Source organism: Bos javanicus, chromosome 21 (assembly GCF_032452875.1).
Source record: "Bos javanicus breed banteng chromosome 21, ARS-OSU_banteng_1.0, whole genome shotgun sequence".
NCBI lineage: Eukaryota > Metazoa > Chordata > Mammalia > Artiodactyla > Bovidae > Bos > Bos javanicus.
The window spans coordinates 47,479,808-47,505,050 of record NC_083888.1 but is presented as its reverse complement, the minus strand read 5'-3'; positions in this window follow the sequence as shown (position 1 = coordinate 47,505,050).

Here is a 25,243-nt window from a genome sequence, read left to right as displayed (position 1 = left end):
AGAGGGACTGACTTAGGAAGCTGGGCTGAAAACGTGTAGATCTGGGACAGTGAAGAAAGTCAGCCCCTCGGAACAGGACTGAGCATTACTTTTCCAGCTGGATATACCCTTGTACCCTTAGATGGGCTTCCCTGGTGGCTCAGACGGTAAAGAATCTGGCTGCTATGCAGGAGACCCAGGTTCAATCCCTGGGTTAGGAAGATGCCCTAGAGAAGGAAATGGCTATCCACTCCGGTATTCTTGCCTGGAGAACTCCACGGACAGAGGAGCCTGGCAGGCTATAGCCCATGGGGTTGCAAAGAGTTGGACATGACTGAGCAACCAACACATGTCACATACCCTTATGTATTTGATCCTTCAAAGCTTATATTCTACAAGATATTAAATAACTTGAAACTCCTAACTGTTGAGCTTTTTATCACTCAGTGCATCCATTTATAATATTATCAATAGTAGGATAGAAGTAATAAACTTAGGAAAATATGTACCAGGGATGTGAGGCAATAAATTCTCCTATTGGTATGTGTATTATTCTCTATAACAATGCTTTTATAATGGAAAAACATAAATACATCTCTCATAATAATAGAGCTTTAAAGCTTTCAGTCTCTCAAAAGAGGGGATGTTTTTCATCCCTATTTCCCAATATGCACAAAGGATTCCCTGAGGCACATGAAATTAACCCAGCAATAAACTAGTGATGTGCAAGTATAACAGCTCTCCGAATAAAAAAGCCCTGATTTGTAGTATTTCTGACAGGATGTAATTTCTATGATAAAAATATTCCTACCATGGCAAGTTAAAGCTACCAAAGTTTTAACAACTTGCAAATACTTGATTACTGGAAAATCAGTTCTGAGAGCCAGTGCGAGTCAATATAAGTCAGTTCCAGCACAGCAGCATCACATTAAAAAAAAAAAAATTTAAGATTTCCTTTCAGAAAGTAAACTCATCTATTTAAATAACTTGAATAAGTCAATCAGACTCCACAGTTTTCTCCTTCTAGATTTTCAAATTCTGATTTCCTAAAAAAATGTCACCAAAATACCCTGTCAAAGAGCAATGCTGAGTTTATTGCTTATTAAGGTATGGGAGGGGCTTCCCAGATGGCTCAGTGGTAAAGAATCTGCCTGCCAATGCAGGAGATGCAGGAGATATGGGTTTGATCCTTGGGTCAGAAAGATGCCCTGGAGTAGGAAATGGCAACTCACTCCAGTATTCTTGCCTGGGAAATCCCATGGACAGAGGAGACTGGTGGGCTACAGTCCATGGGATGGCAAAGAGTTGGACACGACTGAGCGCACACACAGGTAGAGGAGATCACCTCCTTGAAAGATTCTTGGTAGCATTTCAGAGGGAAGAGAGCAAAGGTAAGCTGTTTAAAAGGTTTTTAGTGTCTGGTTTAGGCAGGTATTTCTTTCTTTTATAAAGGCAGGAGAGGGGGAGTTTGATTAGGATAGGTCAAGTTTTTGACATAATAGATTAGGACTGGTGAACACAGCAAGGCAAGGGTTTCAAAGTGAATCTTGAAGAAAAAACCATGGCTCAGACAGTAAATAATCTGCCTGAAATGCGGGAGACCTGGGTTCAATCCCTGGGTCGGAAAGATCCCCTGGAGAAGGAATGGCTAGCCACTCCAGTACTCTTGCCTGGGAAATCCCATGGACAGAGGAGCCTGGCAGGCTACAGTCCATGGGGTCACAAAGAGCCAGACACGACTGAGCGACTAACACTTTCGCACACACATCATCCTGAAAAGGAATATTTATTCTGATGAGGGTACATTGAGTAGTCTAGTGTTCAGATTCGTGGGTTTGGGGAATGTTTCTGGAAAAAATAAAGCAACTTGCAACTTTCTCTTTCTGGGCAAGAATTTACTAGGATCTTAAAAATCATCCTAACAAAGTCTGTCAAATAGGAAAGATACTTTGATGAACACAGCCAAATAATAAAGTTCTCCATGGTTATACCAGATTTTGACTGCCAGATCCAAAGGTCCATAAACCTGGAGGCTTCTCTACATGTGAACTAGTGATTTTCTTGTCAAGATTAGGAAGGGTCCATTGATTTTTTTATTCCCACATCATGGGGATATACAGAGTTGATGAATACTTCGAAGATACCCACAGAAGCCTGACAAGGAGCTCCAAAATGTAGGAAGAATATCAGGGTGCAAGAAGGTTAAGCATTTGCCAGGCTGGTGTAATCAGAAAATTCACAGGTAGTCTTTCCACAGAAATGTTGCGAAATATCTACCACAGCCCTTTCTCTTCTTTGTGATACATACTAATCTCTTTTAAAATACAGATTTCTCAACACAGAGTCCACTAACACATAGTCTCTAACATTCTAGTGTGAATGAATTATTTTATTCATTGGTTCAGTCCATCAGTCATTCAATCCAAAAATAAAGTGCCTATTACCTTTCAAGTATGCTGTCACCAAGATGGACATAATTTTTAAAAATATATTCAATTAAAGGGGAAAAATAAGTGATGTGTGATATTATTGACACTGGTTACAAAACCTCCACTGCTCGTGAACTTTCAATTTTAAAATTTCTTAATAGGCATGAAAGAGGCAACAATATATCAACCTTGTAAGTGCGTGTGTTGAGTCTCTTTAGTTATGTCTGACTCTTTGTGACCCTATGGACTACAGCCTGCCAGGCTCCTCCATCCATAGGATTCTCCAGGCAAGAATACTGGAGTGGGTTGCAATTTCCTCTTCCAGGGGATCTTCCCAACCCAGAGATCAAACCCACATCTCTTATGTCTGCTGAATTGGCAGGTGGGTTCTTTACCAACTAGGCCACCTGGGAAGCCCAGCCTGCCCTTAAATAGGGATTTTGTAAACTTACTTTGGCCTTCCCAGGTGACACTAGTGGTAAAGAATCTGCCTGCCAGCGCAGGAGATACAGATTCAATACCTGAGTTGGGAAGATCCCATGGAGTAGGAAATGGCAACCCATTCCAGTATTCTTGCCTGAAGAATCCCATGGACAGAGGAGGCTGGCAGTCTACAGTCCATGGGGTCATAAAGAGACACGATTGAGCAACTGAACTACCACCACCATACTTACTTCAGTACAGAATACTGCATTACTCATTAGCCTAAAATGCATAGTCTAGGTATATTGTTAACATGAAAAGATTTAGGAATATTATCATCCCTATCATGTTTTATGGGCACCCTCCAATAGTTTGGCCACCTGATGCGAAGAGCTGACTCATTTGAAAAGACCCTGATGCTGGGAAAGATCGAAGGCAGGAGGAGAAAGGGATGACAGAGGATGAGATTGTTGGATGGCATCACCGACTCAATGGACATGAGTTTGGGTGGACTCCGGGAGTTGGTGATGGACAGGGAGGCTTGGCGTGCTGTGGTTTATGGGGTTGCAAAGAGTCAGACATGCCTGAGTGACTGAACTAAACTATCAGAAACAGTGAAAGTGATTTCAAAAACTTCTGTAAGAGAGACATAAAATTATGATATAAATGAAAAGATTATTATTAATTTTTCATTAAAGGTGCCTCCTTTTCCCATTTTTCTGATAAAATCAAGTCACTATTTATTCCACTTTTTCCTTTATTAATTTGATGCACCTTCCATTTACCTACCTGCTCTCATAATTAGATGCATGTCTGTCTCTGCTGATAAATGAAATAAAATACTGAGTGTTTTCCCTCATAAATATACTCCTTCCGAATAAAATTGTACTTTTATTAGATTACTTCATGTTCCCTCTTTGTGCCCCATGAGACATTGGGAATACTTTTACTCTGCCCCCTCCAGCCCAATTCTTGCTTTTACTGAGATGGTTTGCTACATTTTTATGCTTTTTTTATTCTAGACTATTATTAGACTTTTCTTCTAGTAGATTCCTTCCATTTTAAGAGTCTAGATTCAGCTCCTAATGTTATACACTTCCAGGCAACTTATAATTTTCTATTCAATGGATAATTTAAATTGATTCTCCCTGCTTTCTCTCTTCATCCTCCCTTATCTTACTTTCTGATATGGTTCATTTCTTGTTTAATTGGAGTCTTTTACCAAGTGGTCTTCTGAGAAGGAATACACAAGGGATGACTGAAGCTCCTTACACAAAACTCAAACCTTATTTATTAATAGTGGGCATATCATACCTGATTAAATGAGATTATTTTCAGATATGACACTACAGATATAGATTCAGTTGCATAATTTGTCCAGTTATATTCTGGTGAAAAGGAGAATAGATTTTTCCTGAAGCTCCGTAAATAATATTATTGCTATTAAAGAGAGAACACTAAATAGAAGCATTTCTTAATTCTTAAGGGTCAATTTTATATATATGTGTGTGTATATATATATATATATATAAAATAATGAAACATTAAAGATTCGAACTATATTTCAAACAAATAACCACAATTTAATTTCCTTATCAGTTTGTCTAGTCCCACACTTTTATTCCACTGGATCCAAGGCCAAATAGTCTTCTTTCATCATATATTTTTGCCTCAAGACTGGAAAAAGTCCTGGAATTCCTAACAGCCCACTGGTAAAATCTGAAAGTCCCCTAAGCATTGAGAGCTTAGAAGTATATATTCAAGTATCTGTCCTTTAAAGTCTCAGTATAGTATGTGATAGAGTCCACCCATGAGACTCTACAACTGTCCCTCTTTGTTGAAGATGCCTTATACTAGTCTGTAGTAAATAGGAAAGCCTTTAGACAAACATCCAAGGGGAGCCGAAACTTGCTCAATAATGAAACTGAATGATGGTCAACAATGCAATGACTAATAGTATCAGAATGGAGGAAAATAATATTCTCTAATGAAGTATGCTTCTGCTAAGTCGCTTCAGTCGTGTCCGACTCTGTGTGACCCCATAGACGGCAGCCCACCAGGCTTCCCTGTCCCAGGGATGCTCCAGGCAAGAACACTGGAGTGGGTTGCCATTTCCTTCTCCAATGTGTGAAAGTGAAAAGTGAAAATGAAGTCGCTCAGTCGTGTCCGACTCTTTGCAACCCCATGGACTGAAGCCTACCAGGCTCCTCCGTCCATGGGATTTTCTAGGCAAGAGTACTGGAGTGGCTTGCCATTGCCTTCTCCGCTAATTAAGTATAGTACATAAATATTTCATAAGGGTTTGATCATTGTTTTCCTGCAAATAGAAATAATGAGAGCACCAATAAATCTCAAGGGCTTTCTCACAAAATGTACAATTTCTGAAATATTTATCTTAATAACATTTTACCTATACAGACTTAGCAAGGGAAGAGTCAGCATGTCTTCTGATTTAACAATTACTCCATATTGTTCTTATAGTCATGTCAAATTAATTATGAAACATGGAACATACTAAACACTCATAATTATTTCTAGCATCCTTAGAGGTATAAAGGTAAGGTACAAATATAGGGTAAAATAATAAATCTTTTTTATCTTCCAGGGCCCTCTGTTAATTCTCAAATACAGTTTTAGATGTAAAAGACATACTGGTTTTATTTTTCTAATTTTAGGGTTTAAGTCAAAAGAGTTATTAGAAGAGCTTTGAAGACTTAATTAAAATAACATATGGATACTGAGAACTGCTGCTGCTGCTGCTGCTAAGTCGCTTCAGTCGTGTCCAACTCTGTGCGACCCCTTAGACGGCAGCCCATTAGGTTCCTCTGTCCCTGGGAGTCTCCAGGCAAGAACACTGGAGTGGGTTGCCATTTCCTTCTCCAATGCATGAAAGTGAAAAGTGAAAGTGAAGTCGTTCAGTCGTGCCTGACTCTTAGCGACCCCATGGACTGCAGACTACCAGGCTTCTCCGTCCATGGGATTTTCCAGGCAAGAGTACTGGAGTGGGTTGCCAATGCCTTCTCCATACTGAGAACTAGTACCTGCCTATCTATTTAATCAAAGTGTCAATAAGGTATTTTAAAATAACATCAGTAGGGTATATTGGGCTTCCTTGGTGGCTCAGCAGTAAAGAATCCTGCAGGAGACTTGCAGGAAACATGGGTTCAATCCCTGGGTCAGGATGATCCCCTGGAGAAGGAAATGGCAACCCACTCCAGTATTCTTGCCTGGAGAATCCCATGGATGAAGGATTCTGGCAGGCTACTGTCCATGGAATCACAAAAGATGAGACTGAGAGACTAAACAATAAACAGAATGACATGATTATAAGGAGTTTTGATTCTTTCACAAGTGAAGCATCTTTGTTAATTATTTTTGCTTTTTAAAAAATAAGGACAGTACTAAAAAAAACAAAGTCAATACAGAACAGAAAAAAAATATTCTGATGAGATACAGAGCCTCTATTATTTGAATAGATTTTATAAAGGATACCCAAAAACATTTTTCAATCCCTTAAGATTAATTTATTATTTTAATAGAGAGAAAGCTAAATTCTAATTTTTCATTAATATATTTGAAAGTAAAAGATTCATAAGCTCCTTTTCATTCCTTCAATTATCCCATGACCAAATTCTTCAAAATCGAACAAATTTGCCAAAATTTTAATACGTCATAGCTTCTTTTCAGACTAAGCTATTATCAGATTAGATCAGTCACTCAGTCGTGTCCAACTCTTTGCGACCCCATGAAATCGCAGCACGCCAGGCCTCCCTGTCCATCACCAACTCCCGGAGTTCACTCAGACTCACGTCCATCAAGTCAGTGATGCCATCCAGCCATCTCATCCTCTGTCGTCCCCTTCTCCTCCTGCCCCCAATCCCTCCCAGCATCAGAGTCTTTTCCAATGAGTCAACTCTTCGCATGAGGTGGCCAAAGCACTAGAGTTTCAGCTTCAGTGTCATTCCCTCCAAAGAAATCCCAGGGCTGATCTCCTTCAGAATGGACTGGTTGGATCTCCTTGCAGTCCAAGGGACTCTCAAGAGTCTTCTCCAACACCACAGTTCAAAAGCATCAATTCTTCGATTCAAGGCAAATAAAATCACTTTCCTCAAATTCTCAACAACTTGCTCTACATACTCAGATTTTTGTCCTTCACTGTGCTCTCTTGAGAATACTCTGGGACAAACTCGCACCCTTTAATGTGGGATTTAAATCACTCTCCTTTTTTTCTTGAAAAAACAAAAGTACATATACAGTTTCATTTTTCTCATGCTGTGGCTCCTACTATACTTTCAAGCATCCATATTAATTATCACTTTTAACTAAAATAACTTCTACTTCACAGAGCAAACTGGAAGATAGAAAACTGAGAAATGTATCATACTTAAGAATTTTATCAGTCTAACAAAACTCATGAATACTAATAACAAAACTTCTTCCACATACACACTTCCTTTATACTGTCATAAATAACAAAAATAGAACATTCATTAACATGAGTATTCCAAAGATATAGCAATACTACAGTGTATCAAAGTCAGATGTAAAGGTATATGAGCTTGAAATTATGCCTAGTAATCTATGTTTTAGTCTCAATAGTACTTATAAGTTATGTGTGTCTATTGATTATCTCCTAAATAACAGTTTTTTTAAATTCCAAGATTTTAAGTTACCTACCAATCTTGGAAATGATGTTCAAACTGACACACTGCAAATATAATTATAGCTGTAAAAGTGTTTGTCAGAATTGTGAAAAATTTATAATTTTAAGCACTATGTATCTATAATATTAATTTATTTGGTTAATAATCCAGAGTAATGGGTTTAGGAAGCTTATATTAAACTAGTCTCCTCATGAGAAGACATATCCAAATCATGTTTTAAAAAATGCACTGTATTATAATGAACACTGATAAATAAACATTTATTAAATTAGTATAATTCATCCAAAGATTCACTTTCATTATGTAAACTTCGATTCTTAATATGCTTCTAAGCTTGCAGTTTCTGTAAGAGAGATTTTTTTCCCTCATATGCCTAGTGCATTTAAAGTAGTAAAAGATTAGTTATTTATTTTTCTATGAATTCTAGGAATATTTAATTTATATAAGCATTTGTTCATCTCTAAAAACCAATCCGAACACAGTTCCTTAAACTTACTATACAATGTAATCTAATTTATTAATATCTTCCAGAAGTAAGAAAATATTTCACATTCACACACAAGAGGTAAATGTTTTTCTGAATTACAATCACACAGCATTTAGCCCAGTTGCACAACTTCAACTGCAGGTCAAAAGTAAACCCAGAAAGTCAAAAGTTCATCAGTCTAGATTTCAAGAGCCATTCATTACTCTTCCCAATGGTCACCAAATATTTTTCAACTTATTTGAGCTCACAAGTAGGAAAACAGGAAAAGATCCCAATTGATCAAACCCCCACTCTTCAGAGACTAGATCTCCATCATCCATTTGACAGAGATCACAATGGTCAGGCCATAAAACCAAATTCCCAACCACTGCTGCCATTAATGGGGAATGACTTTACTGACCATGAAGAATTGATGCTTTTGAACTGTGGTGTTGGAGAAGACTCTTGAGAGTCCCTTGGACTGCAAGGAGATCCAACCAGTCCATCCTAAAGGAAATCAGTCCTGAATATTCATTGGAAGGACTGATGCTGAAGCTGAAACTCCAATACTTTGGCCACATGATACAAAGAACTGACTCATTTGAAAAGACCCTGATGCTGGGAAAGATTGAAGGTGGGAGGAGAAGGGGACAACAGAGGATGAGGTGGTTGGATGGCATCACTGATTCAATGGACGTGAGTTTGAGTAAACTCCAGGAGTTGGTGATGGACAGGGAGGCCTGGTGTGCTGCAGTTCATGGGGTCGCAAAGAGTCAGACACTACTGAGCAACTGAACTGACTGACTAACCATGCAGGAACCGGAAAAAGCAAAAACACCATACCAAGAAAGAGAGAAATCTGAAGAAGCAGAGCATCTGCAAAAGCTAAACTTCTATTGCTGCTTGACATTTACTCCAGGGGGCAAGAAAAGAATGCTTGAGCATAAGCATCTCCAGAGGTGACTTCAAAGAAGCAACCCTTTCAGCTGAGTGCACTTGGGCATTTCAATGGAGGATCTCCAAAACTGTTACAAGAATCATTTTCAAAAAGGTAAAACCACAATTCTAATGCAATAGGAGCACCTGCCAATGATTTTTTAACTCTCTAAAAATAAGAGAAACAGTAAACTCTTTGAAAGAGGAGAGAGAGAGAGCAATTTGGTGAGGATTCAGGAAGGTAGGCAGAAAGAAAGAAGCAAAAAGGAATGTAAAGATAAAATTGATGAGTTAGATACGAAACTGCTTTATGTCTTACAGAGTCATAAAGTATATCCCTTGGGGGAGTGCCTGTTCCATGAAACAGAAATTATTTTCATCTCTACTAGATGAAAATCTGCATATTAATTTCAGCCACTACAGACTTATAGAATATTTTAGTCAATAAAAAGTCAAGCCCAGCCCTGCACAGAGAAAGCACCCAATAATCCCTCTGTCATAGCCCAACTTTGGGACCATTTTTTTCTAAGAGTTCAAGAATTTCTACCATACCTCAATATATCCTTTTTTATGCACCCTACTGAAATCTGGGGAGCCCTTTCAGAATACAGATTTAGATCTTTTTTCAAATCAGGGACAGTTAGCCCACAATGCTGTGTGTAGCCATTGGGAGGAGGGCGTGAGGATGGAGATTGTTCTTAAAGTAAGCAGAAATGTGTGAAAATTGAACTGTTTGACTAGAAAGGATAAACCAGGTCATGTTTAGCTTGAAATAAGCAAAGTGCTCACGTCTAGACTCCCTTATCCACTGTCAAATCTCAGGCTGGCATTAGAACCAAGTTGTCCTCTCTGAGCGATTTGTTCATTCACTCAGTGAACTTGTTTGTAACCTGGGTTCTTTAGTCATTTTGTTATCCTTCAGAGGGTAGGATATTTATAGAATGGGTCAAGTCCAAAGCCATATTGAGGCAGAAGAGAACTTTTGGTAAAATGAGAGGAAAGTTAGAACTTAGGTTTCTACAGAATGAAGAGGCTGTTTGGATTTTTTTTTTTTTTTTTTGCTTTTTTACTTTTGATTTTTCTCATACCTGCTGCAAAAAAAAAAATGAACCCAGGGGCTGCCTTGCAATGGGACCATCTCCTAAGGATGCCTTAAAGCAGCACTTCTGTAGGCCTTAGATCAAATCGTTCTCCTCTCTGACTTTAGTAGTCTAACTTGGGTGTCTTTTCTTTCCTTTTTACCCACTGTGTGCATGAGTTTAGGAGACAGACATCAGTTAGGACCCTGGGCTATGTTTTAGGGGTTGTAGTTCTTAGCATGCTTGTTAAAGTTTACCTCAACCACTTAAGTCTGACTGCTGGATAAGAAAAACATTTTTGTGGCATATTGTGATACAGCTCAGCTCCCAAGGAAAGTAAATTTAAGTTTGGAATTAAACCTCCGGCTATTTACAATTTATCTGTACCTGAATTTATCTTTTACATATCACCTTTGCAATCTGGTGCAGAGTTGGGAGGCTGATTACTAATGATACTGTACTTAAGATAATGGGCCTGGCTTTATAGAGGTGGAGAATAACACATCCTTTAAGATTACATAAGGCAGCTCTAATGGCCCTAAAAGATTTTACTGCTTCAAAAGAAGAGACAAACTTAAAGCATTGTCAATATCATTAGAACCTTGCAATGGGTTTGAAGATTTTCCTGTCTTGTTCCTATTTGTTATCCATAATTATTCAAAGATGCAATAAGAAAACAAACCTTACTAAATATTTAAACGGTAGCTTGAGTCTACTTCCTTTCCTTTACAAACACTGCTTGCTTTTACTTTGACTGACTTATAACTTTAATATCATTTCACTGTTTTATAAAAATACAAAAACATAAGGAAGGATATAAAAGTTATCCATAGTCTCTGTAACTAGAAGTAACCTCTGTTAGCATTTTGCTGAATTCACATATATGCATAAAGCTAATGAGTTCAGTCATATCTATATATTCATTTTACTAAATGATTTAGACAATGTACAGCTAGTTTTTAAATAACATGAACTTTTTTCAAAACCCTATTTGAATTTATATTTTTTCTAATTACAAAATCCAAGAGTAGCATAAGTTTTAGTTTAACATTCCTTTACTTCCCAATTCTTGCCAGTACTGCCCAAGATTAAGTGCCTAAAATATTATCAAATTGTTTTTCATTCTGTATTCACTTTCAATTTTTATTCTTATATTTCATTTGGGTAACAATTAGTGCTCTCATCATGGTCCTTTAGGACAATCTAATTTTTTTTAATTGATGTATAGTTGACTTACAATATTGTGCTAGTTTCTAGTATATAGCAAAGTGATTCAGTTATACATATACATATTTTTCCTATTCTTTTCCATTATGGTTTATTATAGGATACTAAATAGAGTTCTCTGTGCTATACAGTAGGATTTTGTGGTTTATCTAATATTTTATATATATTAGTTTATATCTACTAATCCCAAACTCCTCATTTATCCCTCTCCACCCTTTTGGGCTTCCCTGGTGGCTTAGACGGTAAAAAATCTGCCTGCAATGTGAGAGACCCAGGTTAGATTCCTGGGTCAGGAAGATCCCCTGGAGAAGGAAATGGCAACCCACTCCAGTATTCTTGACTGGAGATTTCCATGGACAGAGATCCTGGCGGGCTACAGTCCATGGGGTCTCAAAGAGTTGGACATGACTGAGCAACTAACACTAACACCACCCCTTTTCCCCTTTGGTGACCATAAATATAGGCAGGAGGAGAAGGGGACCACAGAGGATGAGATGGCTGGATGGCATCACTGACTCGATGGATGTGAGTCTCAGTGAACTCCGGGAGTTGGTGATGGACAGGGAGGCCTGGCGTGCTGCGATTCATGGGGTTGCGAAGAGTCGGACACGACTGAGCGACTGATCTGATCTGATCTGATGTCTAAGAGTCTGTTTCTCTTTTGTCATTCAGTTCATTTGGGGGATTCCCTGGGGGTCCAGTGGTTAGGACTCCTTGCTTTCACTGCCGAGGGCATGGGTTTGATCCCTGGTCAGGGAACTGCTGCTGCTGCTAAGTCGCCTCAGTCGTGTCCGACTCTGTGCGACCCCATAGACGGTGGCCCACCAGGCTCCCCCGTCCCTGGGATTCTCCAGGCAAGAACACTGGAGTGGGTTGCCATTTCCTTCTCCAATGCATGAAAGGGAAAAGTGAAAGTGAAGTCGCTCAGTCGTGTCCGACTCTTCGTCACCCCATGGTCTGCAGCCCGCCAGGCTCCTCCGTCCATGGGATTTTCCAGGCAAGAGTACTGGAGTGGGGTGCCATTGCCTTCTCCAGGTCAGGGAACTAAGATCCCACAAACAGCCAAAAATAAAAAAAAATGTTTTAAGTTTTGAGTCATATATAGGATAATCTATTTTATTTTCTTATCCTTAGAAGTATCTCTTATTTTTCTAGATTGATAACTTTAATTGTTTTTCTACTGGAAATTCACATTTTCACCAGCATATACCTGATTTCTTTTATTTTCCTTGAAACATTTTCCTCAATCCATACTGTCAGGCATTTTTTTCAGACCCAGAAACTTTTCTTTACATATCTTTGATTATACACTTATTTATACTTTCTATTCATTTAGTCTCATCTTTAAGGATGCCAATTATTCATACCTTCACGTTCCATTCCCCAAATCAATCATTTTTCATTTTCTTCTGCATTATAAAATAGATTCTACATTAACTATCCCCAAAGTAGATTTTTAATTCTGCAGGGGAGTTTTAATTTTTATGGATTCTTTTCTTAACATTGGCAGCTCATTTTTAATCTTTATCCACTCCCCCTTCAAATACTCTTTCACAGATACCCTTCTTTTTGCCCTTTCATAACTCAAAGCAGGTATATTTTAAGTTTCCTTCTTTTACTATGATGACCTTTCACACATACTTGTTATTTACACACCCAGTTTGCTCCAAAAGCAATTGAGAAGGTATCCCTCCCCTCTCCCCCAAGAGTTTTATATATTTATCTATTTTAGGCTGCGCTGGTTCTTTCTTGACACACAGACTACTCTCTAGCTGTGGTGCACAGGCTTCTCACTGGACTGGCTTCTCTTGCTGTGGAGCACGGACTCCAGGGTGCACAGGCTTCAGGAGTTGCAGCTCACAGGCACTAGAGCACCAGCCCTGTAGCTGTGGCTCACGGGGTTAGTTGAGCTATGGCATGTGGATCTTCCCCTTCTGGGGATCAAACCCATATCTCCATGTCTAGTTGGTCATCATGAAACATTAGAAACCTCTGTATATGTTTGGGGGTTTTAGGTCACTTTTTAGGAACCTGTTTAAGATGAAGGAGTATAAAAGAAGATAAAAATAATATCAAAAGTATGCATAATCCATTATATTTTAGTCTGTCCTGGGTAATTTTATCAAATGAAATGTATAGCTCTTTCTATTTCTATAGGCTGTTTCTTGTAATTTTTGAAATTAAAATAATAGCCAGTTCTCTCAACACTGCACCAGAAGTTAGGAGCCAAGTCCCAGTGAGCGTGGGTGTCCTGAACATTTGAGACTGTCGGGACTCACAGAATCTCTGCTTAGCGGGACAGTCTACCAACCTTTGGGCTGACCGAGTAATCCTTTGGTGGTGAACAAGGTCACCCACCAATAACGATCACAAAGGCCAACAGTGATAGAAAAACACTGTTGTGGATGAGTTCAGCTGTTCACCTCTCCCTGACAGGGTGAGTTGCTAAGCGGTAGCTCTAACTTCTGTTTGAGACTTCCCTTAAGTCTTAACCTTGATAGAATTTCCATCCTCTCCTCCAAGCATCCCCTGTCTCTAAGTTTCATCATGAATATGGTAGATGAAGGAAACAAATTTTCTGAAATTAATATGGACAGAATATTTTGTATTTCTTACTATACTTCTTACTTATGCACAAGTGCATGACTAAAAAGCAGAAGTTCTAAATAGAGATTCTAAGGGATTGATGAGCTGTTTACTTTCTCATGTCATCAATTATCATGGCCAATAAATCAATTGCACTGATTGGCTCCCTACAGCCCTGTGTAGGATGCATCTCTTCATCCATTTACTGTTACTCTTTAATGATCATTATCTGGCCTGGTTCCAGTATCCAGTGAATCGGCAATGCTTCAAAAGTCAACTAGACTAAAGTCTTTCTGCTTCTGTATTTTTAAAGTATCAGTTCATTCACTTAACTAACATTACTACCTTGTCTAACTTTTATTTTAAGTAATGTTCTAGACTTGTGGGGATTATATCATAGTCCTTGCTTTCATGACAGTATGTGAATAATTATCATTTGAGCTAGTGTTTACAAACACTACACAAGAAACACAGTAAAATGTCACAGAGATACAGAAGTAGGAATAAGTGCTTTCATCTGAGGTTAGAGAACATTTCATAGAGGACTTAGTACGTGAGTTTATCTATAAGAGTAAGAACAGATGACATTAAGAGAGATTGGAAGGATGCTCCTAGGAAATAGAGTAACATGGAAATGTATATGAGTGTTATTTTTTTAAAGGCAAGTAGCACAATTTGAGGGGTAAGGTAACTAAAGGCAGATATAATAAGATGTAATTTTGGAAATGTAGGTTTGAAATAAGTCAGGAGAAACTTTGAGTGAGTGCCAGCTTAAAATGTTCAAATACCCTTTTGCAATCCCTCCAGAAAATAAAATAAACTTTGAAATTTTATTTAAATTCTATTTCCCAGTTATTCTATCTGAAACAATTTCTTGTTTGCAAGGGAAATATTTTCAGAATCTACAGATTAAATGTCCTAAAATATCAATTGAGTGTTTTTTTTAATAAATTGAAATTGCTCCAGTTTCACTAAGTACATTATATGTTAGAGAGCGACACCTAATGGTAATATGTTATTTTACAGCCAATTCTGTGATTCAGGAGAAAAGATTATAATAAAAAGGATAGAAAGGGGTTAGGCAAGCTCTCCCAGAGGAGAGACTTCCCTGGACTACAGGAAGGGCTGTGATGACCCTAAGGGCAGTAAGAAGAGACGGCAGGTGATTGCAAAGGGCCCCAAATTTCCTGAATTACTAAGTTCTACTTTGCCAACAAAGGTCCATCTAGTCAAGGCTATGGCTTTTCCAGTGGTCATGTATGGATGTGAGAGTTGGACTGTGAAGAAAGCTGAGTGCCAAAGAATTGATGCTTTTGAACTGTGGTGTTGGAGAAGACTCTTGAGAGTCCCTTGGACTGCAAGGAGGTCCGAACAGTCCATTCTAAGGAGATCAGTCCTGGGTGTTCTTTGGAAGGAATGATGTTAAAGGTGAAACTCCAGTACTTTGGCCACCTCATGCGAAGAGTTGACTCATTGGAAAAGACTCTGATGCTGGGAGGGATTGGGGGCAGGAGGAGAAGGGGAGGACAGAGGATGAGATGGCTGGATGGCATCACCGACTCGATGGACGTGTGTTTGAGTGAACTCCGGGAGTTGGTGATGGACAGGTAGGCCTGGCGTGCTGCGATTCATGGGGTCACAAAGAGTCAGACACGACTGAGTAACTGAACTGAACTGAATGGAACATAAATTATTAGTCAGCATTTGGGATCCTCCATGCTTGTGTTCTCTGCATCTGCCAGAGGATAACAAGCCTAAAGTAGTTTTATCTAAGGATAGTATAAGAGTAAAAATGTAGAACCTACATCTATCTAATAATAGGTTCTTCAGATCCCCGGGAATTATAATGCATGATGTTTTCAAATCATGGTGCTGGAGAAGACTCTTGAGAGTCCCTTGGACAGAAAGCAGATCAAACCAGCCAATCCTAAAGGAAAGCAACCCTGAATATTCATGGAAGGACTGATGCTGAAGCTGAAGCTATACTACTTTGGTCATCTGATACAAAGGGCCAACTCATTGGAAAAGACCCTGATGCTGGGAAGGATTGAAGGCAGGAAGAAAAGGGGGATGACAGAGGATGAGATGGTTGGATGGCATCACTGAATCAATGGACATCAGTTTAAGCAAAGTCTGGGAGATAAAGGACAGGAAAGCCTGGTGTGCTGCAGTCCGTGGGTTTGCAAAGAGCTGGACACAACTTAGCTACTCAACACAACACAACAACAAGACAAACCCCAAATGTCCAAATGTTTGTCTAACATCACATATAATAAAAATTTATAAGAACGGTCACACATTCTATCACTTGTGTCTTTCTGAAAAAAGGAAGTAACATCACAAAGTATCATAAAACGCCTTAAACCCCCGGAAGTTACTCTTCCACTACTTCCAGTTCAAATGCCAGGGCAGCATCTGCCTATCCATGGTAGTGATTTTATGCTGGAAGACCTTCTCATTTGCTTACATCTTGTAAATGGAGAGGGGGATGATCCAGGCTAGGGTACACTCCTCCAAGCACGCGGGGCGGGAGGACAAATACAACCCATCAAAAAGTCACACAATGACTTTTTTACGATAACCTTCAGTGAACACATTTTCTTTTTTTGTTTGTTTGGTTGGTTTTTTTTTTTAATTTATTTATTTTAATTGGAGGCTAATTACTTTACAATATTGTATTGGTTTTGCCATACATTGACATGAATCTACCACGGGTATACATGTGTTCTCCATCCTGAACCCCCCTCCCACCTCCCTCCCCATACCATCCCTCTGGGTCATCCCAGTGTACCAGCCCCGAGCATCCTATATCATGCATCGAACCTGGACTAGCGATTCGTTTCATATATGATATTATACATGTTTCAATGCCTTCTCCCAAATCATCCCACCCTCGCCCTTTCCCACAGAGTCCAAAAGACTGTTCTATACATCTGTGTCTCTTTTGCTGTCTCGCATACAGGGTTATCGTTACCATCTTTTTAAATTTCATATATATGCATTAGTATACTGTATTGGTGTTTTCCTTTCTGACTTACTTCACTCTGTATAATAGGCTCCAGTTTCATCCACCTCATTAGAACTGATTCAAATGTGTTCTTTTTAATGGCTGAGTAATACTCCATTGTGTATATGTACCACAGCTTTCTTATCCATTCATCTGCTGATGGACATCTAGGTTGCTTACATGTCCTGGCTATTGTAAACAGTGCTGCAATGAACATTGGGGTACACATGTCTTTTCAATTCTGGTTTCCTTGGTGTGTATGCCCAGCAGTGGGATTGCTGGGTCATATGGCAGCTCTATTTCCAGTTTTTTAAGGCATCTCCACACTGTTCTCCATAGTGGCTGTACTGGTTTGCATTCCCACCAACAGTGTAAGAGGTGAACAAATTCTCTTGTTCCCCCTTCTAAGACTCGCAAGCTTAGAAAAAAAATGTTCAGTTGTTAGATGAACAGAAAATGAGTTCTCACTTACTCTCTGCCTATGTTTAGTATGAAGATCTGTCATCTCTCTGGTCAACTGGGACTCTGGGCTGCAATCCATAAATCCTGGACTGGAAAAGAAAAAGCAAAAGTTAGCACAGAGCACCTAGGTCATTTTAGGTTCTAAGTTTGCATTCTACTCACATCTTCAAGCAGTACAAAAAAAAAAGAAAGAAAACTAAAATAATCCTCTTTGCTTATATTATTCTAACTGGGTACACTTCATTTCAGCTTTTAGCTCCGGTTTTATCATTTTAGCTTGCACCATGACTTTGAATTATATTTCTATTAGAATGTAAGTTTGTGGATACCATTTTCCAAAATGACATTAATTTAATGCCATGCATTGTGCTATTATGTGCTATCACAGAATTATGTACAAGGAAATGGCTGACAAAAAATAAGCAACCTGTGTTTCCAATATCAAGTGTTTTTTTTTCCTCTACATACGCATTCTAAGATAATATTCTTATGCACATTAGGTTTACTCTAGTCTCTTAGCTTGACTCAGCAAGATTTATATTATATAATGCCCCAAATAGACGTCAAACATTTTCAATTCCTATTCTTATTTACACTGTAATCTCCCAAGAACTTATGAAACATTGGAGGAAGGGAAGGATGTTCAAATATGCAAGGACTACCCTAAGTCATGAACATTGGCCGGCAATGCCAATGGAAGCATTATTATTATTATTGAATCTGGAGGGATTTGATGAGAGTAATCAGGGCATACAGGTGCCAATTGCCTTTTCCAGCCCCCAGAGGCAGAAGTAACTAGTATGGTGGAGGGACCTGATGTTTCCTAAGGTGGCCCTGCATGTTAATGGCTCTGCCAGGACAGGCTCCTTGGTGGGTTGTAAAGAAAAGAGCAGGCGGAATAAGTGTTCCCAGGAGGATGGCACAGGGTTCTTTCCAGCTGGTTGGAAGCCTGCCTCTGTGACAAGAATAATCCTAAAGGGAGTGATTCTCCCTTCATCTCTCCTGCTCCCCCCACCTCTAGCAGAATAACGTTCCCAGAGAGAATCACAAAAAGATAGTGATGCCTCCTGTCCACAAGCTTATTAATTTACTTTTGCATGAACACCCCAAGCCTAATGTTCATCCTCCTCTAAAACCACAGCTAGGGGGCTTCCCTGGTGGCTCAGTGGTAAAGAATCTGCCTGCTGCTGCAGGCGACACCGGTTTGATCTCTCGTCCCGGAAGATCCCACATGCTGCAGGACAACTAAGCCCATGTGCCACAACCACTGAAGCCCAAGCACTGCAGAGCCTGTGCTCTGCAATAAAAGGAGCTGTCGCCATGAGAAGCGCGCGCACCACACCTAGAGAAGCACCCACGCAGCAGTGAAGACCCAGCACAGCCAAAAATAAATAAATAAAGTTATAAAAAAAAAACCTCACAGCTTGGGCAATACTTGTAAAATTAGGTAACAAACAGCTACATAAAGTCTGTACCACACGAGTACCACTCACATACAAGAACTTCTCAACTTTTCTTGGCCATGTTGCGGTACATGAATTTCTTTAAGCAATATATATTAGTAGCTTATTTTTAAATGAAATCTGAACTTTTCTGTCTTTTGATGAATGAATTTAACCTATTCACGTCTTGTATGAAAGTAAATATGCATCCTTAACTCCTTTTGTTGATTTTAGGTTTACTTTTTATCATTCTTTATTGTTGTGGATCCATCTGTTCATAGTGGTCTCCAGACACACACTCTAGAGCAGCACCATCTGATAGAATGTTCTGTGGGGAGGGAAATGTTCTAAATCTCTGCTACTCAATTCAGTAATCTGTAGCCACAAATGGCTATCGTACACTTGATATGTGGTTACTGCAACTGAGGAACTGAAATTGTTATTTAAAGTAATCTTGGTTAATTTAAATGGTCACATGTGGCCCGTGGCTACTGCATTGAACAGTGTAACCTAGAAGCTTTTGTCAGCCTGGTAAACTAGGAGAGGAGGGTCCCCACTTGACAGGCAGAAACCAGCAGCCTGAGTCCAGCCTGCTTTGCTAGTGACTCCAGAGCAAAGGAGGGTCCAGGTAGCAGAGAGGAGAAGAAAACTTCCATCTTCAAGGGGCTCTGGGTCGGCTCTCCAGATATCTTTTTTTCTCTCTGCAGACTCCTGCCATCAAGAGCACTGAAATGTATCATCTCCAGGACTCTGTCTCCATGACACCGGTAAGTCGTCTTTTTAAGGGATCTCTGCCTGATGTCTTACTGAAGATGGTGGGTAGGCAGTCCCCTTCCTCAAGCATACTTGACTTCCTGCTCTGCTTCTGGCCCTGGACTCAGAACTGTGGCTCTCCAACTTGAAGAGAATATAGGATTGGGGAGTTCATTGGGAACCACGCACAACAAATAGGCTGGCTCCTTTTCAAGAGGACCCAGAGTCTTCCACTTGCTGGACCCTGAAGAAGCTGCAAAAAATCTCTCATTTCACTGTAGGCTTTGAGGAGGGACCAGCCCTCACCGTTTCTGTCTCTCAACTCCACCAGCAGCCTAGGTGTTCTCCTAAACTTCCTCCTGTAGTTGTTATCTGTTCCAGTAGGAAATGGGAATGGGGGCTCTCAAGCCTGTCATATTCCTAGAATCTCCTCCAGCAAATTCTCTGCGAAAGTGTTACATCTTTATCCTACTTTCCAACTGAATAACTGAGGAGTTGGAAATACTAGGCCATTTCAGCCTGGGTCCCAGACACCTGTTCACCCATGGCTGGACGGAGCTTTTCTGAAACTTAGCTTTCCCTGCATTCCACTGCAGGCAATCTTTCCCGGCTGAACATACTCTGTCCTCTGCAGCAGCTCCCCTCCTGACCTCTCCTTCGTTTTTTTTTCTTTTTGGAATGTATCTCATTCATTATTAACATTTTAGAACTACATGAGACTAAAGACTAAGTCCCCAAATTTACACAGGTGAGGTAAAAGAGTCACAAGGACGGACAAATAGAAAGCCTGTAGGCTGTCACATGCCCTTCCTCTCCTACACGGTCAACTGCAGAAACCTTCCCTGCTGGCCTCCAAATCTTTCCCAACAGAATACTCCAGGCAGCCTCTTCGTATTTAATCGTAAATGTGGTTGGCGTCATACAGTAAGCCCATTTGCTGATCCAGTGTTAAGTGATGTTAGAATTAAGACTGAGGCCTGAACTTATGTCCCCGGTTTCTCAGGCCACTCACCTCTCTAGTGCCTCACCATGCTGTGCTTATGTCCAAATGCCATGTTTTCATGCTTCACAACCTCCCAGCCACATTTCATTACGAGCTAAGTTTTCCAAAAAACATCTAATCATGGTTTTGTCTTTTAACTTATTCTTCTTAAAGAAGGAAAACATCTATGGGTTAAAAAAAAATCAAAATTTGGGAACAGCAGGTGCAAACTACGATATATAGAATGGATAAATAACAAGGTCCTACTGTGTAGCACAGGGAAATATATTCAATGTCTTGTAATGAACCATAATGGAAAAGAATTTTTAAAATACCAAAAAAAATCAAAGCAATATAAAAGTATAGTCTGAGAAGTCATGCTCCCACCCTTTCACCACCTACACCATCCCTCCACTTTTATTAGTTGCTCGTTTATCCTTCCAGGGTTTCTTTGTGCAAATACAAGCACATCAAATATATATTCTTATTTTCTGCCCTGGTTATACACAAAAGGTAGCATATTATATACAGTTTTAGCACCTTGCCTTTTTTAATTTAATATATTCTGGAAATGGATCGTCCTCATTTCTCAGCAGATACAAAATCATGTAACCTTTGACATTTAGCTCCTTCAAACAGGATCCAACGTGCAATACACATCTTAAGCCCTGCTTTTGTCCTCTCTGAAATGCAACGCCACTGGACAGTTCATGTCTAAGTGGCCCTTTTTGCATAACCTTGAAGATCATTCCCGATCCTCCTCAGTAGGTGAAGTTTTTTCTATTATCCAGCAGCATGGCCAACACTTGTATTTTAAAATAAACTTAATTAAAGCCACCACTCTTTTGAGAGACATTTTTTTTAAGGCATAGAGATACACATAAATCATCATAATGACATTGACAAGAGTTTAGAATTTTGGAGTTGCCAAGTAGGAACCTGGAGACTTCAGAATTGATTTTGTTAATAAAGTGGAGGCTTACTTATTACACATCTGCTCCTAAAACTGCTCTCAGTTCCACTCACAGAAGGCCTGCGTCTTCCCTGGCTTGTAGGCCTCTGGTAGAGCCCTTTAGATCTGTGGGGCTGCCCCAAAATTACCCCACCAGACTGAGTACTGATTAAATGGGTCCCAAAGTACCCACCCCTACTCTTATGTCAACTGCCCTGAGTGTACCTAGTCATCAGAAGACAGAGTAGAGTCTGTGGTCCATGTAGCCTCTTGTACTCGGATCTTTTTTACCTTCTACATATGAACAAATCACTTACACATTTTTCAGTTCCTTTGAATTGTCTTGATAATACAGAATGAGCCCTCCCTAGAAAGCCAGCATTTCTCTGAGAGAAGAATAAATGTTGGGGACATTATACAAAGCAAAGAAACATATTTAAGGATACATATCCTGCTGCTGCTGCTAAGTCGCTTCAGTTGTGTCCGACTCTGTGTGACCCCATAGACGGCAGCCCACCAGGCCCCCCCGTCCCTGGGATTTTCCAGGCAAGAACACATCCTACATATCTTCATTTCCGTCCCAACACTTCTTTTTTTTTTTTAATTTTTTTTTTTACTTTACAATATTGTATTGGTTTTGCCATACATCAACATGTATCTGCCACAGGTGTACACGTGTTCCCTATCCTGAAGCCCCCCTCCCACCTCCCTCACCATACCATCATTCTGGGTCATCCCAGTGCACCAGCCCCAAGCTTCCTGTATCCTGCATCAAACCTGGACTGGCGATTTGTTTCTTATATGATATTATACATGTTTTAATGCCATTCTCCCAAATCATCCCCCCCTCCCTCTCCCACAGAGTCCAAAAGACTGTTCTATACATCTGTGTCTCTTTTGCTGTCTTGCATACAGGGTTGTCGTTACCATCTTTCTAAATTCCATATATATGCGTTAGTATACTGTATTGGTGTTTTTCTTTCTGGCTTACTTCACTGTGTACAATAGGCTCCAGTTCCATCCATCTCATTAGAACTGATTCAAATGTATTCTTTTTAATGGCTGAGTAATACTCCATTGTGTATATGTACCACAGCTTTCTTATCCATTCATCTGCTGATGGACACCCAACACTTCTTAGATGGCCAATTTCTTTGAACAAAGGCTAAGAAAACAACAGAGAAGCCTGGTGGGTTACAGTCCATGAGGTCACAAAGAGTCAGACATGACTGAAGTGACTTATTGGACACGACTCCATATGGATGGAGACAGAGAATAACAAGACCTTGTAGCTTGGGGTTATTGATGCCAGATAAGCAGAGACATCACACAGAGACTGTTTTGCCTCTTTCCTATCACTGCTCCCGGGAGGCCCAGTGGTAAAGAATCCGCCTGCCAATGCAGGAGACACAAGAGTTGCAGGTTCAATCTCTGGGTCAGGAAGATGCCCTGGAGTAGGAAACGGCAATGCACTCCTATATTCTTGCCTGGAAAATTCTACAGACAGAGGAGCCTGGCAGCTACAGTCTGTGGGGTCACAAAGAGTCAGACACGACTGAGCATGCATGCACGCAATACCACTGCTCCCCAGAAAGAGACAATGTGGGGACTCTGTAAGGAGAGCACACCAGGCCTCAGGATGGAGCAGACACCAGCAAGTCAGTCTCAACACTAGACAGGAACATTAGCCTTAACAGCACTAATTAGTAATTTATTTCTTCTTTGTGTAGCTGAGCACTTAATGATCTGAATCTTGGGAGGTAACTGAGTAATAGGTCACTGCTGGACAAGCCATCTTGACTTTAGAAGTTGCTATTGTTTTTTACATTACCCTCAAGTACCATCATTAAGTTGTGAGCAAAACCAATTTTCTTAATCATCCCCAATCTCCCCACCCCTTCTTCACTAGGATAATATCATCAACAGGCTTCACAAATTGGGCATCTGAGATTTAGTTGAATTAGTAACACCTCAAAGATCATTTATGGCTGCAGCAATCAGCCTCCAATTTCATCTAATTAGAGAGCAAGATTATTTCCCTAAATCCTCACTAATATTTTGAGTTGACAAACAATGGAGCAATCCCGATAAAGAGAATAAATGAGTTTCATAAAGCCACTGCTTTCCTGTTCCCTCTTCAATAACCTGACCACTATGCCCCATGTGCAAATTTAAGTGTCGAGAACAGAACACATAAGCATTCGTCACAGCACTCATCAGCCAAGAAAGCTCTGAAGAAACTGCCCTGAACCAGAAGCGTTTAACTCTGGGGCTGCCATCCACCAGGAACAATGCTACTGCTTTTATGCTTAAATTCTTAAACAGTCAGGGACAGAGACAAATTTTGCTTGGTCCCCCATCATGACATTACTTAAGTATTTGCTAACGCTAATTTCTCCCAATAAATTATAACTCATTCCCCAAAGTTATTTCTCAAATATATTTGCATGTGTGCTAAGTTGCTTCTGTCCCATCTGACTCTGTGCAACCCTATGAATTGTAGCACGCCAGGCTCCTCTGTCCATGGAATTCTCCAGGAAGAAATACTGGAGTGCGTTGCCATGCCCTCCTCCACTCAAAGACACTATGGAGCACCTAAAAAGATGAGGATGTGGAAATCTGATCAAGCCTGCTCTAGTTTGGTAAATGACAACTTTTTCCATCTGAGACAACATCTGTAGGCTATGTCTATTTTGAGTACATGTGCTGCATGCTAAGTCGCTTCAGTCATGTCCAGCTCTTTGTGACCCTATAGACTGTAGCCCACCAGGTTCCACTGTCCATGGGATTCTCCAGGCAAGAATACTGGAGTGGGCTGCCATCTGCATCTCCAGGGGATCTTCCCGACCCAGGGATCGAACCCACGTCTCTTATGTCTTCTGCACTGGCAGGCAGCTTCCACGTTATCGCTAGTGCCAACTGGGAAGCTTGAGCACGTGTGAGGGTATTAAAATTCATTTAAAATTGGATGCAGTGTTGGCAACTATGCCCCATGGGTAACAAGATGAGAAATTATATAGCAGATGCACAGAACAGTGGGAGGAGAAGAACTGAATGAAGAGAATAGAAGACAGCAAAGTAGAGAAGAGTTAAAGGGGGAGAGAGACCCTGCTGAGGCTGTCTTGACAAAGAGCGTTATGGACTCCACAAGGGGGTCTGGTAGGTCAGGACCTGGGCTGGCTGACAGAGTCCGATAAATGTGTCTGGCTCTGTCCCAAAGCTCTTAATGCACAGGGACCCTGGCAGGATCATTCTATACCTCATCTTACTTGGCAACATTATTCTGGAAGATAAAAGGGAGAGACTGTATTGGGAAAGCAATAAGAAGAGTGGTGTCCAGTGGAAGACTGGAGAATCTGGGTTCCTTCTTCCTCAACAGAAGTTCAAGCTGGGTCTCTTAACATTTGTCCTCAGCTGTATTAAATGTGTCACCCATTTCTGCCATTTGAAATCAAAGGAATGCAATGGGCAGAGTTTGCAACTTGCTTTCTAGAAACTTAAATATTTAGTCATTTATTTTAAAGCTAATGACTCACTTTCAGGTGTGCAAACTTACATTTCCTAGAAATCTGGAAAGCCACCTAAACCTCTTGATTTTCTGAGGACCAATATTATAGGTTATTAAGGCAAATGTCAACAAAGCAGAGAGAGCCTGCCCATTGTTTTCCCACTCTCCATAAGTGCAAACAGCACTCCCGTGGGAGTCTGGAGACCTGTTTATTTTTCAACTGACAAAGGTGAAAGCTATTAAGTGGTGGAGCCAGCTCTGAGCTCCATTGTATCAGACTCCATCATGTCCCACGCTTGCTCCCTGACCTCTAAACCACACATCAGTCAGTCCTTTGTACCCTGATTA